At 36.3% G+C, this 6,077-nt stretch overlaps 1 long non-coding RNA gene across 1 annotated transcript; it reads left to right on the top strand.

Annotated features, from left to right (window-relative positions):
- Positions 1-2,106: 2,106 nt before the first annotated feature.
- Positions 2,107-5,491, top strand: LOC113778729. Its single transcript, XR_003469313.1, has 3 exons — positions 2,107-2,313; positions 5,174-5,253; positions 5,336-5,491. It is a non-coding gene; the product is annotated as an uncharacterized LOC113778729 (long non-coding RNA).
- Positions 5,492-6,077: the final 586 nt, after the last annotated feature.

Raw genomic sequence — 6,077 nt, 5'->3', positions numbered from 1 at the left:
ATGATTGATTGCTTACCTGATTTTCTGTGCTTTAAATTTTACAGAAAATGCAGCTGCTTCGGAGAATATGTCAACTTCTAGTTCACATGACTTGAGAATATCTGATGTGCCACCACCTAAGGTTGATGGCTCGCTGCAAAAGACTACAATCTGCAGCTCGAGTTTGAGCTCAACCAGTAATCCTAATGACGTTGAGGCCTCTGTTATGACCAGACCCCATATCTTAAAATGCCGTGATGACTCAAAAAGTCCGAACTTGGTAAGAGAAAGATGCAGTTATGGCTGATGATCTCTGTTCGGATGAGATGCCATTTGTTAAAGACCAATTGCTGGATGGAAGACTCAATCTAGCTGTGGCACCTAATTCTCAAAAAAAATATGATATTAATCAAGGGCAGGCTGACTTGAATATAGGTTGTTCCTGAAATGAAGCAGTCAAAGATGATTTGAGCTCAAATAGGAATATCGATGATGTTGATGCGGCCATTATGACCAGATTCAGTATCTTAAAATGCCGCGATGACATGAAAGGTACAAATTCGGTAGGGGAACATGCAGGTTTAGTTGATGCTGTCTATTCTGATATCATGCGGTTTAGTAAAGATCAATCGGAGGATGGTGGATTAAATTTAGCTGTGGAACCTGATTCTCTCAAAACAGGTGATGTTAACCAAGGCCATGTTAGCTTTCATGTTGGTGGTTCTGGATATGAATTGGTAAGAGACTTTTTCCCCTCTATCCGAGATGTTCCAGTAAACCAATCTAGTGCAATGCATGGATGGGGAAACCATTTTTCTCTGGGGTTTAATGATAATTGCCCATGTATCAAGATCAATTTTTTTGGCAACTTATTATTCAGGAAAAAGCAGAAAACAACATAATGGTACAACTGAATATTCTAATAATAATAATACTAATAATAATAATAGCAACACAATAATAAATTAATAATAATATGGCAAGCAATTTAATAGCAAGAGAATTTGGGGGAAAAAAAGAGAACAAAACCATAAAACTATATATTCTAATACAAATAAGACTAATAATAACAGTAATGCACATAATACAAAAATAATAACATGGCAAGCAATTAAATAGCAGCAGAGTTTGGGGTAAAATGGAGGGGGGGGGGGGGAGGAAAGAAGAGGGGGGAAAAAGGGAAATCTAACACGAGAACAAATATAATATAGCACAACAAGAAGAATAAAAAGAAGAGGAGAAAAAACGGAAAGATCCACTCTGTCCAAAAAAGCAACTTCCAATCCACAGTGCACGTGACTTGAGCATGCAGGAGAACGACCACCAGCTAATCATCTTTTTAAGTTGAATTAATCCTACCAGATATAAATTGTGGGAGATGGAGAGGAGCCCAAGTCTCTAATTTAAGCCCTCCTTCCCGCTTAATATGTAAGTTCTTTAATATACAATACTTCCAAAGGTAAAAAGTAACATAACCAAAGAAGGAAAAGTGTATCTTGCATATGGACTTGTGCTTAGCTGACTATAAGCATCATATCAATCTGTAGCATCATATCAATCTATATTCGGTAGGGGAATATAGGTGTGAGTGATGTTAAGCAAGGTTGATTTGAACAGGAGAAGGGATTGCTTTTGATGATCAGGACAAGCGGAGGACGACAAAACGAAGAGGCTAAAGAATCCCGGTAGCAACCATAGCGTGGCCATTGCAGTCTCCCTTCGAATGGAATCAGAATTTGGTGCATTCCCAGTTTTCCCCACCACAGAAAGTAGGGGTGGGTACCCTATATCTGTCCCCTTTTTTTGGGGTACCGGATACAAGCGGGGTGGGTTATGATAAAAAAATATAGTTGGAAAGCATAATTGGTAGGTTGTTTGAAATTTTAAGAAATTAGCGTTTGTACTGTGTAAAATAAAAGTGGGGTTATTTCCTGTGCAGAGTTCCGACTTGGATTCCTTAGGTGCAGCCTTTTGCACTAAAGTCATGCAAACACTTCAAAACGCTCACGTGGCAACTGAATTTTTCAAAGGCCTGCAATAAAGTAACCGTTGGTTGAGGAGTAAAGCCACAGTAAAGCCATTTACTCCTGAAGACAGAACAAAGGCTTCACGTGCTCCTTTGTTCGGGCCTCTCTTCACCATTTTCATCTACCAACAGACGGGAAAGACAGCTGCAATCTAATCCAGCCTGCAGAGATGTCCGGCAAACAACCAGATTGACTGCGTTTTGAATCTCTGGGACGCATTTCACCCTGCTGCGGTCGAGACTTCCAACACCCAAGCGGAATTGGGTGCTCCGAGGCCATTCCACTTTCTCCCTATCTACAACGGCAGGTACAATTCCCATGATTTACCATCAGCTGCAATTTACATTCCATAAACCTGCGTTGATCTCTCTTTCTAGTTGTCCACAGCTTCATCAGCTGATTATCTCCCTTCCACACCTGATTTTGTGTTGGGTGTGTGTGAAGAGTACAGTTTGTTTATGCTAGATTAAAATCTACTTAGGATTAATTGAGCCCGAATCTGAATGGATGGTGGAATAAAGCTGCTCTGGCCTTCCAAATTGGGAGGTTATGAGCATTAAAACTGGATTAACTGGATATAAATTGCAAGCAGGGAGATTTATCGTCTTTGGGCTTTTTTCTTATCATGGAAACAAAAAATTTAATGGGGAAAATAAAATCTGTCCTGAATTTATTAGGAGGATAAGGATGTTAGAAGTTAATTTTGCTTTGGAATATGTCACTTTGAGAAGTAAAATAATTGAAGGTGGACAGAAGTAAAATATATTCTATGACCCTTAAAAAAATATATTCATCACCCTTGAAAAAAATAATTGAAGTAAAATATATTGTATGACGTAAATTAAAGGTGGATAGAAGTTGTTTAATAAAGTTTTACCAAAAAATACAAGGGATTTTCACTGCTTAGTAGCATTGGCCTTTGGCAATCAGTTTTCTTTTTTTCCATGGTTTCTTTTGCTTTCTTTCCAATTAAAAAGGTTTGCCTCATAACGCACAAGGATTGGACAACTGTGATAGGAAACATAAAAGCAAAATATACTGGTCTGCTGCAAAATTTATAAAGTATTTAAAGTTAAATGTTTAAGCGTCTGGCAATGTTTTCAGAACCGGACCGGACCGGCCGGTTCGACCGGTTGGACCGCGAACCGGCCATGGTACCGGTCCGGTCTAATGTTAAAGCCGGAAGTTCATGGAGAACCGTTGAAACCCGGACGAACCGTGCGAACCGTTAAGAACCGTGAACCGGCGGTTTTTTAAATTCTTCAACAAAATATCAAGAATGGTGTAGCTAAGATTCGAACCTGGGTCTCCAAGTTTAAATATGACAATCTTACCGCTAGACTGTACTTAAGTTTGTTGAGAATTCTACTTGACTAAAAAATATATTAAAACATCAAGTTCTTCTCTTATTTTTTTTTTCAATTTTTTCTTCTTAACCATTTTTAACCCAAATATCCACAACAAGATTTTCTCAAGTCTTCACCATTATTATCAGGTTATTATCTTTAGCAGATTGTAAACAAGTTGAAAATTTCAAAATTTCTTGTTTTCCAACATTTTAGTAAGTTTAATTTTTTTTCTTTTCAAAGTTTTTTTCTATATTATTATCTTTAGTTGATTTTTTGCATTTTCTTCTTTTTCCCCTCAATTTTCATATGTTTCCCTCATTTTTGTTTTATTTTTATTCGATTAATTAAGGATGAAATTTTTGCAAAAGTAGTGCACATCCGTGTAGGAATTGGGTAGGAATTACAAATAATAACATTGGGTTGGTCAAAAATATGGTAGTTGGCACATAATCGAAACTATTGATAATTGAATTTAAAATAATTAATGGTATAGGATCATTGAATTTAATATAACATGTTAATTAGTAATGTTTAATAGCAATTAAATTTTTATGTGTTTAACTGTATATTTGTTTTTCAAAAATTTTTAGTTTTTTTTAGTTTGAGCAATTAGATTTATATTTTTATAATAAAATTTTAACTTTTTCAGCTTAAGTTGATGAAATTGTGAAGGTGGTGTGGTTGCTTATCATGCCACTGATAAAAGTTTGCTATTCAAATAGTTTGTCTTAACTTGAACTCTTTTATGGATTTTTTTAAGGGTTGTAAAAGAATTTCAATATTTAATTTATTTATTTTTTGTGTTTTTATTTGTGATAATTGGTGCACATTTGGATTGTATCTATTTATGTTTATAATGAATTTATGAAAACTTGTGGTGAATTATGATATTTTAATTATATTTATCATTCCATGTTTTGTGTATAACTTTTAGAAAATTTATTATTATCATAACTTAAATTAAGTTATGTTGGTAAAGTTCAAGTGTAGAATGAAACCTGCTTAGTACTTAACACTAAAAAAAAAAAAAAAAAAAAAAAAAAAAAAAAAAAAAAACAGTGAACCTTTGAACCGGTCGAACCGCGAACCGACCACCTCTCCGGTTCACTGACCGGTCCGAGTTTAAAAACATTGGCGTCTGGATGCCCAAGGCAGTAATATGCAAAATATAACTAATAATGAGCCAACGAGTCCCTGGATTAATACTTTGAAGTTGGCAGCAAGTTACTTGTCCTTGGCATTGATCATGTTTATTATTGAATAATAAACTCATACTTTAACGTAGTATAAGTTGTTTAATGGGATGCTACTTGATAAGTCATAACTCAGACACCATATGAAGGAAAAGAAAAAATGGTTTTGAAGAAGAATTAAAATTGGACATATACTTGACAACAAAAGATTACATGAGTGGCCCAGAGAAAAGAATCTTTACATTGAGTCTGACCCAGAACAAAAGAAAAAAGAAAAAAAGAAGATGATTTGCACCTTTTCAACAAAGAAATTGTATCAGATTATACGGTGCTTACCACAGCCTGCACAGTTATAGATGCTTGAATTCATTACTTTTGGTTCTGTTGTAAGTCTCATTTGATGAGGTTAGATACATGTCAATTAGGTCAATTATTATCTTATTGTTAGGAGTTAAAAACATGTATTACTGTGGGCTGCTAATTTCCAGAATTAACAGACGCATGGGATTTTTTGTTTCACACTGGAATTTGAAAGCTAACATGCTGGGAATTTGTTTGGATGCAAACTTCCATTTGCTGTTTGGATGCATATTTTTTGCAATGAGTTAATAATTTTACTATCCAGCTGCTGCCATTCCGGTTGTTCTGAGGCTGTTCTCTCTTCGGTTATGACCGCTGAGAAGAGGAAGAAGCCTTCTTGCGATTGTATGTCCTTCTATGCTGTTTTAGAAAGTAATTTTCGCAGCATATTAATTGGTTAATAATACTTTTTGTTCGAATTTTCAAGCCTCACCTGTTAGCTGTACGTCCGATTGCTCTACCCGTTCGTCAACTGCATCCAACAACTACATCAACTGCCTTTCCATCTACTTTGAGGCAAGTGCCTTCGTTGAGTTCCTTCTGCACCTGTTTTTGCTTTCACTATTGATTGTCCAGATCTGTTTCCAAACCACTTTAATTCAATTTCTGTTATCTCCGTCCACTGCTAACTGTTTTTTTCCATCAAACTTAGCAAATGGCTTCTAGGATTCACTAGACCGATGCAATGGACGAAACTTTCCTCACAGCCTACGTCAGTTTTAGGGAAAATAACGTTTGGGACAACAGGAAGTCGCTAGAGACCAACTACGACATGTTGGCAGCCCATTTGGCGAGCAATCACATAATGACTGTCACTGGCCAGCAATTGCAGACCAGATTCTATCACATCAAGAAGAAATGGGACCTGTTCTGCAATCTGCGTGGGATTTCATCAAAAACAGAGACCGGGGTTGGGTGGAGTGAGGACAGCTACTGCTTCACTGCTGATGATGAACATTGGGCCAACTTGGAGCAGGTATGGACTTGTCGCTTCCCTGACTTCTATTAATGGAATTTCTCTGTACTTCAGATTTGAAAGGTGACTTAAGATTCCCCATTGAACTAAAATCTGAGCACTCAATCTTGTTTAAACTCCACTTGTTATTCTCACTTATGTTTAATCCTTGATGTCTTTTCATCCTTGGGTTTGTTTGGACAGTAGATTATTT

The sequence above is a fragment of the Coffea eugenioides genome, chromosome 7, assembly GCF_003713205.1.
Source record: "Coffea eugenioides isolate CCC68of chromosome 7, Ceug_1.0, whole genome shotgun sequence".
Classification (NCBI taxonomy): domain Eukaryota; kingdom Viridiplantae; phylum Streptophyta; class Magnoliopsida; order Gentianales; family Rubiaceae; genus Coffea; species Coffea eugenioides.
This window is presented reverse-complemented; position numbering and strand designations above follow the sequence as displayed.